Genomic DNA, 9510 nt, shown 5'->3' with positions numbered 1-9510 from the left:
GCTCTGACACTCTTGAGGACCTATCCTCAGGTGCATGAAGCCTATGAGCCCCACTCCTGCTCCCCACACATACACTGCCCCCTTTGCCATGAGATGGCAAGGGTAATTACCACCGGCCCCGGCCCCAAAACTACATAGAGCTGAAGAAGGAAGTCAGAAGAGCAATGCTCTTTTCACACTTCCTCTTTCATCTCAATGTGCTTTTCCCAGGCTCAGATCAGCACCTGGGCTGGCGAAAAAGTGTATATTGGACTCCAACTCCCTATCAGTCCTAGCCAGCACGACTAGTGGCCAGGGAAGGTAGGAGATGGAGTCCTATGGTTACAGGTTCCCCATCCCAGATGTCATGTTTTACTTACTTCTCTTCCTGTCCTGTTTCACAGTTTCAGCCTATTATCTTTATCCTCAACATTTTTGCTTGTGTATCTTTTATTCCCTGCACTTTAAACATGTTACGTGTCTCTGTTTCCCTTCGCTGACTTCCTCTATTGTTCCATTTTAAATTTAAACTTTTGACCTTTAAGCCTGCTCGCGGTCTTGCTCCTTCTTCTTTATCTATCTTCATTGCTTTCTGCCTCTCCTCCTTCTTAGCTGCTCAGTCTATCAAATACATATCTTACTAACCCTCCTTTAAGTGTCCCCACTTCTGTGGCTTGGGTTTTTCTTGGCCCCTTGTGCACTGAATTTTCTCACTTCAGATACTCAGCTGGCCTCTTTGCCTTGCTTTAGGATATTATTAAAACACTCGCCGTGCTCTCTCTTGCATTTCTGTGTGTTTTCTTCTTTTCTTATTGTTACGATTATTAATTGAATAGTTTTTAACTCTGTCTTGTTTCCTTTTGCTTTCATCCAGCAAAGTTCTTTCTTCCCCTCCTTACAACTCCCCTCTCCTTTGGTCTCATGTATTTTAAATTGTGAGCCTCAGGGAAGGAGCTCTGCTCAGGTACAGTTCTTAGTATATATTAGGCATTTTATAAATAATAAACAATGACGACGCTATGTGAGCACTCGATGCAAATGGCTGCAATGGTACAAAGTGGGGCTTGGGCAGAGGGGGTGACTTGTTCCAGGATCACAAAGCCCATATGCACAGACCTCTTTGCTTGAACATGGGGTATTCTTCTAGGTGTGCAATGGAAATGAGGCTGTGTGGCCTCAGAAGTATCAAGCGGCAAAGTCCCAAACCCAGTGCAGAGCTCTTTGGTGGGGTCTTCCAGGTGGAGGCTCCTGGACATAGGGCCACCAATCGAGTGCTGCTACAGGCCTACACTGAGACAGAGGGCCCTGTTTTTCCCTGCTCCGAGGCTAGGCGTATCCTCTGCACCCCCTTTTCCCTGGCAGGGACTTCTTTCCAAGCCTGTCAGAATTATTTTGTCTGATTGTACCTGCTGCAGAAAATCAACCTGATTACCTTCCTTGATGTAGATCTATCTGAACAGCTGGGGGCGGGGGGACTCCATTATCACCAGCCAAGCTCTCCCAGAGTGCATGTAGCTCCTGACAGGTGAGAAGCTGTGCACTGCACAGCGCCTGCAATGGCTGGGAGCCAAAGCCCAGCAGCGCATACAGAGAGGAGAGGGAGCTGCATGTGAGAGCTGGAGCCATCAAGGCACGCAAAGGCCAAAATGCTGCTGGAGAGGAGCCGGTCTTGGGAGAACTTCCACTGGGCACACTGCATGCTGGAATGGATACCACGCAGCCTGCTTTTTGCACACCATCTCTCTTTTTCTGGCCCTATAGCCCATCAGAGGTTCCATGTGGATGGCTACATCTGAGCAAGGGTCCAACACATGCTAGGAGACCACCTGGCTAACTCTTGACTATTTAGCATTGTTAAATGGTAATGAGCTAGTAGCAAAGCCCCACCATGACAGCCAGTAGTTAATTGTGCTACTTAATACCGAAGCAATGCCATTGAAAGAATCCCCAGCCTCTGAGTGAGTAGAGGAAGGCATCCTGTAGGATCGGAGGTCTTCTAGTAGGCAGGGCACTTCCAGGGGTGACAGCTGAGTGTGATGTGTTCTGTCATGCCTTTGGATGTGGGACACCAGTGTGGCTGCCCCATGGATGAACATCTGCTTACAGAGGCTTTCTCTGGAGTTCTAGCCTTCCCAGTGTGGAAATTAAATTTTAAAGAAGACTTCGTTAGCCAAGAGAATGCTTTTCATGAGCCTAATTGTGGTGCAGGGAGCAATGGGGTGCAGGTGGAGAGGGGAAAGCTGTGACTCATTTGTGGTGCCCACAACAGTTCCTCCAGGTTGCAGGTGTACCCATGGGTCCAAAGGGGTTAAAGATGCCAGTTTTAGGGGTAGGAGTGTCCTGTCCCCCCGCCTTCTTCCTACCACCAAGAGTCAGGGTTTGCCTTCTCTGGGTCATCTGAAGGGCTTCTGTAAGATAAGTTGGGATTTTTTTTTATTTCTGGGCCAGAAGAGCTTACTGCCTGAAGTGGGGCAAGGAGGTATGAGTATTTATCATAGAGCCACAGGCAGGCATTTAATTGTGTTACAAGAGCAGACAGCAGCACTTTATGAGGTAGGTGTTGCATAGCCAGTTGTCCCCCTGGGAAACAAGCTGCAGTTGGTCTTTATCCCAAGCATGACCTGGTTCTTATCCCAGCCAGAAACAAAAGCCTGGGAGGGAGGGAAGAGTGTGTGTTTGTGGTAGGCAGTGAGGGACAGGGACTGGGGTTAAGCTGGATGGAAACAGGCCAGCTTTGGACTCTGTTAAATGGAAGGAAGGGGAGAAAGAGAAGGGAGGAGGAGTGGAGCACAAAGGGGTACTAGCATCCAGCTGAAAGCACAAAGTGGGGAGGGTGGTATGGTTTGGGCTGGAACAACCCTTTCGCTAGCCTCATTTGCACTCCTGAAATCCTTCCCTTCTGCTGCTCTGCATCTGTATGTTTCCCTCCACCTCTTCCCTGCCACCTCCTGCAAGATCAGGTGCACTTGCTTCAGGGATGGAGTCTTTGTGTTGAACTGTAATGAGATTTCTGCTTGGCTGAGTGGAGAGACGATCCAAAGCAGACGTCTTGCACTGTCTCCCCAAGCCATGCTGCAAGCCTGCCCATTGTAACTCTCCCTCACAAGCATTGGCCCAGCTTCTGTGAGATGAAAAACCATCCTTCCTGATACTGATGTCAATTGGGGTCAGGAGCATAAGGATGGCTACCCTAAAAACCTATCAGAAACACTAACATGTTTCAGACGTGATGCTACACCATAGTTTACCATTACCTGCATGAAGCTGCTCCTTCCTCGCACGGCACAGGCACGAGGGGGAATCATCCATTTCCATTTTTCACTAACCACAGGTTCTTGTTGCATCCACACTGCAAACTGCCTTAAGTTTTAACTGGTTTATTGAACAAACCAGGACCATAAACCAACATTTGAAGGTGGCTTGTTTGAACCAATCACAGTGAAAACTAACTAGCTTGTCCTGGTTCACACCAAGCACGACAATGGGTGGTATTCACATGAAAACAAAGATCACCACAGCCAATCATAAACAAACAATCACACCCTAGGCCAACCCCAACCTCTCTCACCACCAAAGGAACACAAGTGAACAACACAAGCACGCTGACACCAAACTCTACATACATTAAGCATAACAGAAACACCGCTACCCGACCCCACCCCCATCCATCTCCCCTCCCTCCACCCCCTTTCTTTTTTCTTCTTCTTTTTTTTTCTCTCCCTAATGCCTCATCAAATGAAACAGATTTGTAAAAATGTTACATGGAAGGAAAAAAAATACGAGGCATTACACTTACACTGTAAAACAAGAAAACCCTTAATAAAATATTTAAAAAAACAAAAAAACAATGGGTGGTATTAATCTAAGTTACTGTCAGAGTGCATGCTGGTCAGTAAACCACACAAAGTTCAAAGCTGGAGTTAACTCTTTATTAACAAAACCATAATCTTGGCAGACTTGGCGGAGAATCACACCTAATGAACACAACAGCTCATTCCCTGTGGGTCTTACTCCATGAAATCAGTTGCCGAGGCTCAAAGTCCCTGCCTTCCCACAGCTTGAGTCTCCTCCTCCTCAGGGCTTTTTCCAAGCAGTCTGAGACCACACCTTCATGCGGCCTATCATTGTTCTGCTCTTTTCAGCCCTCTTCTTGTTCTGGGAGACGGGGGGAAGGGAGCTTCTTACAGCAGGAGGGGGAGACATCTGTGACACTAGCCTGACTCATCTCTTCCTCTTGCCTCTTGGCCTCCCTCCTTCCACTCTCTTGCTTCAGCATCTGCCTCTGATTCTGGACTTAACTCTGCCACCGACTCTCCCAACTCACTCTCCCAAGCCCTGCTACCTCTTCAGCTTCTGAACCCTCCTCTTCCCAGTCTTCTCCCTTTTCTCCTTCTGACCATTCATCGCTGTCCCACCACCACTCACAGGGCTCTGAACCTTCTTCCCTTGGGTGTTCCCCAGCTGGCTCCTCTCACCATTCCTCTGTGTCCAACCAGTCCATGTCAATTACTGTGCGCACAGATTGAAGTCTAGTCATGCAATGGTGCTTCCCCTCCCTCACCCCCTAAATCTGTTCTGGGGGGTTTGGGGAAACACCAAGAACAGATTTAGGAGGTGCACAGGGGGAGCAAATCTCACTTTGTGAATGGACTTCATTGTGTGCACCCATATCCCACTGAGCATGACCCTGAATTCCACCCAATGTGGTTAGCTGAAAATGGAAGAACTTGCCTCTGATTTCTTCACAGGAACCAGCATTCAGAAGCATATTGCCTCAGATACTGGAGGCAATATATATCTAGCCTTTGTGACTAGCAGCCGTTGACAACCTTATCCTCTGTGAATGTGTGTAATTCCCTTTTAAACTATGAAATTCATTACCAAAAGATGTAGTGATAGATGCCATCAGTATAACTTGTGGTGGCAAATTCCATGATTTAACTATGCATTATGTGAAAAAGCTCTTCCTTAATCAAATTTTGACAATATGCTCTGTCAGGGCCTGCATGTTGCAATGCACACACAAATTCTCATTGCTCGGATGTAGCTGCAAGAATGGGGGTGAGTGGGTGGGGGGAGGTCCTGGTGAACTCCTGCCTGTAATCAAGCATGACATGCAGACTACTATGACTACTCAGCAAACTTAATGGCAGAATCGGGATCTGAACTCTGATCTTCCTGTTCAAAGTTTAACACTATCCACGCTGGCACAGTTTGTCCTTCAATGGAGGCTGAGAAGGGACAGCAATGGTCAGGGATATATTAAGTCAATGTGACAGACAGCAGTATATCTCACCTCCATGTAGTGGATTGGACAGATGACCTGGGATCACTTGCAGCCTCACAATGCTTTGATTCTGCTGTGACTCAGTGCTTGTTAAACTAAAGGGCAATTTATATGGCCATGGTTATGGCTTAATTCAATCTGTGCAGCCACTGTTTTCTCCTAGCACGAATGGAACATGCGCATGGCAAACTGGTCATGTGCATCAGACCTCCATAAGCACAAACTGACAGCATGCCATCGATAAGCTGTGGGAGAAAATCCACATAGCTCATTGTGAGCACGCCAGCGATTTGTGCTTGTGCCAGGCCAGTGCACATGACCAGTTTGCCACAAGCACATTCATTCGGCTGATGCAGGATTGGGATGGCAGGGAAGGTGGTCTGCACAGTTTGCAAAACAAGCCCCCAAAGACTTGAGCAAATATGTGTAAAGATTGTTTCTCCCTGCACAGTGCTCTGCTGAATTTTGTACAGCGATAAGCAACATGGATTCCCTCTGTCACAATATAATTTCTTTTCTGACAGCCCCCAGGGAGGCCCTTCCATCTGCATGCCTGCCCAATAGGCTTAGGGTGTTCTCACAACTGATGCTAAAAATGGCTTCCAGTCTGGAATATGTCATTTGTGAATGTTATTAATGTGGAATACGGGGGGAGAGAACCATTTTAAAAATGAACGTACATTCTAGCCATTGTATGCTTTGTATTTGTGTTACGGTGCTTAAACTAAGTGAAGTGAATAGCATCTGTTTTTTTAAAAAAAAATTAGCAAAGAGGATGGATTTTTGCAGATACCAAGGAAGAGATTGTAATCATCACTGTGTGTGAGCATGCATGCGATTTCAATTTAGGGATCTGCTCAGATGTGTTTGTGTACTTGTGCTCACATTTATCATTTTCACCCTTTCACTAATTTCCCTTGAATAGAAGCTAAACCGGATTATTTATGAACTGTCAGTCCAGCTACTGCATGATGCCCCCCCCAGCTGCTTCCTTCTTCTTTTGGGGTTGGGCAGGAGACATAGGCGTGAACAGGTACATTTGCACAAATTCATAGAAACATAGAGATGGTACTGACCTGCCAATGGTGGGTCTCCCCCCCCCTTTTTGCCCACCTCCTGTCTGCAGGGGCCTCACCTGTTCTCCAAGAATTCTCAAAGAATATAGACAGAGGCTTTGAGATTACACCTGCAAGCTCCTTTAGTACCCTTGGATGCAGCTCATTAGGCCCTGGAGATCCAAATTCATTTAAAGTAGCTAGGTGTTCACTTACCACCTCTTTTCCTGACTTTGGCTGCAGCTCCCTCTTTGCATTATTCTGTTATCACCAGGTTGGTCACTGCTTTCCTTTTGGGTAAAAACAGAGGCAAAGTAGGTGTTAAGCAGTTCTCTTTGTCCCCCAACAGCATTTCTCCATCTTCTCCATGCAGAGGACCGCTTGTTCTTGCTTTTGAACATAGCCAAAGAAGCCTTTTAACTTTATTTTTAACCTCTCTTGCAAGCCTGAACTCATTCTGAGCTGTGGCCCACCTGACCTTCCTGAAACTGTTAGCTACTTGTGTATACTCTTCCTTCGTGATTTTCCCTTTCTCCCATTTCTTCTACATGCCCCTCTTACATCTGAGCTCATCTGCAAGCTCCTTAAGCAGCCACACCACTTTCTTTAGATGCCTTCCACTTCTGTTTCTTGTTGGAATTGTCTGCATTGGAGCCTTCAATAGTTCACCTTTAAGAAACTCCCATCCATCTTGGACTCCCTTCTCTTTTGAGTATTTCTGAGTATAGGATCTCATCCAGTAGTTCCTTAAGCTTTTTCAAACCGGCCTCACTAAAGTCCAAAGTATAAAGAGAAGATCCAACATCTTTGATTCAGGAAGGAGGCAGATCATAGGAATAGATTGCACTCTTTATAACTAAACTGGCATCCTTGGTGAATTTTACCTCATTTCTGCATTACCTCTGTATATTCAGTAGAGGGATACAAAACTGAAATGAAGTGAAGGAAGCACTCTTAATAATAGGAGTGCAGTGCTGGCTGCAGACTTGAGTGCAAAATCTGAAGTGGTGAAACAGGGCCTAGAGAAAAGACACAAAAAAATGCTGAGGGTTGCACAACAAAATCTTGTCTGGACTTTGCCACAAACACAGACTCTGCCAATTGTACTATTGGGACAAGGAAGTCAGTAGCACCGGGGTTGACTTATGTGCTTGGACACCCACATCCAGCCGGCTGGGTGTCAGCAAAAGCCTTCACCTGGAAATGCCTCCACATCTCAACCCAGCCAAAAAGAACTGCAGGCATTGAGTCAGTGGTTCAAGCATTCATGAACATCCTTTGATTACTCACCAGGATGATTTGCAGCTGAAAGTGAAAACCAACTCCATAAAAAAGCAGAGCAACTGATGTGAAAATTCTATGTGGCTCATTCACATGAGCAAGTCCTCATTTGATGCTGCAGTAATGAAGAATAACCATATCTATGTGAACTGGCTCTTAGTTTGCATTTTATGGCTTCATTCATCCAATATTCACCTTCCTGCTATCTTTGCAAGAAGCCCCTAATAACAAATAAAAGGGCGTTGCTTCTAGCTCCTCTTTACACTGCTCTCTGGATTTCTCTATACAGTCTCTGACCTCAGCGCACAGCCTTCCACTGTTCACTCACATTTCGGATGCAGCTGAGGCAGGTCCAATGTAGGATTTCCTCCAAAGAGGTCAAAATAGTTTTCAAGGTCCCCACTCCACCTCCTTCAGCCTCACAACTCTGGGAGAGAGTCAGAGAGTGACGGGTTCAAGGTCACCAGCAGATTTTACAACAGTGCCGGGATTTGAACTCAGGTTATCCCTCCAGTACCACCCCTGTGCAAAGTCAAGGGCACTGTGTGGCCGGCTCAGCCAGCAAAGCATGAGACGTTTAATCTCAGGGTTGTGGATGTTGGGCAAAAAGATCCCTGCAGTGCAAGAGAGTTGGGCTGGATGACCCTCGCGGTCCTTTCCAGCTCTGACATTCTATGATGCCAACCCCAGAATCACACATACCAAGCAAGGTATACCAATCCTCTGCAGAAGTACCGCCAGTGGTGCAGTTAGGTACTTTTAAACTCTGAACGCAATTGGGCTTTTTCAGATGTTAATGATGTGTTCCTTCAAGTCGCTTCAGAACGTGACCTACAACGTTTTGGGTCCCTCAGGAGTGAGGCTACGGACCAGGGCCAGATTTAGGTTTGATGAGGCCCTAAGCTACTGAAGGTAATAGGGCCCTTTATATGTACAGCTGTCCTTTGTCAATAACAAATTGTCGCTGTTTCTTGTGTTGAATATATGCTATACGTAATTTATGGACCTAATAGGTTTCTAAAGCCATTTTGCACATAATAAATAGCCTACACAACACAAAACACTGTTGCTGTATGTAGATTTTATTTGTTTTTTATCTTATATTTTGGAAATGTACATCTAGGTTTTTTTGCTTTAAATTTTTTGGGGGCCCCCAAGAGAGTGGGGCCCTTAGCTATAGCTTGTTTAGCTTATACGTAAATCCGGCACTGCTGCGGACTTGTGGCCCCAAAGTCCTGCGCTGACGCTCTCCCTAGTTAGCCCAAGTGAACTCTGCGAGACGGGCGGGCTTTTCCATCCCTGTAAATTCACGTGCCCCGGCCCGCCAGTCCCTGCCAGCGTGCGAGCTTGTCATTGGCGGCGGTTCCTTCGCCCATCGCGGGGAGGCCGGGAGGCTGCTCGGGATAATTGGCTTTGAATCTGTTTACCTCAGCACTCGACGTCTCTCTCGCTCTCCGCTCCCACTTCGCCGCGGCGTCTCGGAAGCCACCTGGAGCTGCGCCCGCGTCCCCTTCTTCGCGCGTCGGGGGAAGAGGCAGCGAGGGACGCAGGAAGGCAGGGAGGAGGAGGAGGAGGAGCAGCCGCCGGGCAAAGCCGCCTCGGGCAAAGCCGAGCCGAGCGCTTTAATTAGTGGGTGCTCCCCGAAGAAGAAAGGCGGCAACGCGGAAGAAACGCCCGGCCGGCAAGGCGGCGTCACGCAATTGCCGTGTATTTCCGTTCTTACCATTGTTTCTATTCACCCGCCTTGCACCCGAACGCCCCAGGGCGGCCGACAGCAATAGAACGAATGCAAATTAAAACCCAACCCCGCTTGCTCGATCCTCGCATATTCCTGCTTTGCAGTGGGTAGAGCTAGATGATCCTCAGGGTCCCTTCCAACTCTACAATTTTATGGTTTTAAAAAAGAAG

The 9510-nt window shown here is 47.2% G+C and overlaps 1 long non-coding RNA gene across 1 annotated transcript; it reads right to left on the bottom strand.

Annotated features, from left to right (window-relative positions):
• Positions 1-3886: 3886 nt before the first annotated feature.
• Positions 3887-9266, bottom strand: LOC310754081. The gene is made up of 3 exons (XR_014543601.1): positions 9030-9266; positions 6538-6611; positions 3887-4134 (listed from the first exon to the last, which is right to left on the bottom strand). It is a non-coding gene; the product is annotated as an uncharacterized lncRNA (long non-coding RNA).
• Between the last annotated feature and the right edge of the window lie 244 nt (positions 9267-9510).

Source organism: Podarcis filfolensis (assembly GCF_964270895.1).
Source record: "Podarcis filfolensis genome assembly, chromosome: 2".
Classification (NCBI taxonomy): Eukaryota; Metazoa; Chordata; class Lepidosauria; order Squamata; family Lacertidae; genus Podarcis; species Podarcis filfolensis.
This window is presented reverse-complemented; position numbering and strand designations above follow the sequence as displayed.